At 43.2% G+C, this 333-nt stretch overlaps 1 protein-coding gene across 5 annotated transcripts in view; it reads left to right on the top strand.

Moving 5' to 3' along the window:
* Cntn5 (contactin 5) overlaps positions 1–333 on the top strand; it is a 1,204,186-nt gene that overhangs the window by 512,078 nt on the left and 691,775 nt on the right. The gene's annotated exons all lie outside the window — the stretch shown is intronic.

Below are 333 nucleotides of genomic sequence, written 5' to 3'. Positions count from 1 at the left end.
TACAGAGCTAAACAAAGAATTCTCAATTGAGGAACACCGAATGGCTGAGAAGCAACTAAAGAAATGTTTGACATCCCTAGTCATCAGGGAAATGCAAATCAAAACAACCCTGAGATTCCACCTCACACCAGTCAGAATGGCTAGGATAAAAAGCTCAGGTGACAGCAGATGCTGGAGAGGTTGTGGAGAAAGAGGAGCATTACTTCATTGCTGGTGGGATTGCAAACTGATACAACCATTATGGAAATCAGTTTGGCAGTTCCTACGGAAATTGGACATAGTACTACCGGAGGACTTGGCTATACCACTCCTGGGCATATACCCAAAAAATAC

The sequence above is a fragment of the Mastomys coucha genome, unplaced genomic scaffold (genome assembly GCF_008632895.1).
Source record: "Mastomys coucha isolate ucsf_1 unplaced genomic scaffold, UCSF_Mcou_1 pScaffold23, whole genome shotgun sequence".
Classification (NCBI taxonomy): Eukaryota; Metazoa; Chordata; class Mammalia; order Rodentia; family Muridae; genus Mastomys; species Mastomys coucha.
This window is presented reverse-complemented; position numbering and strand designations above follow the sequence as displayed.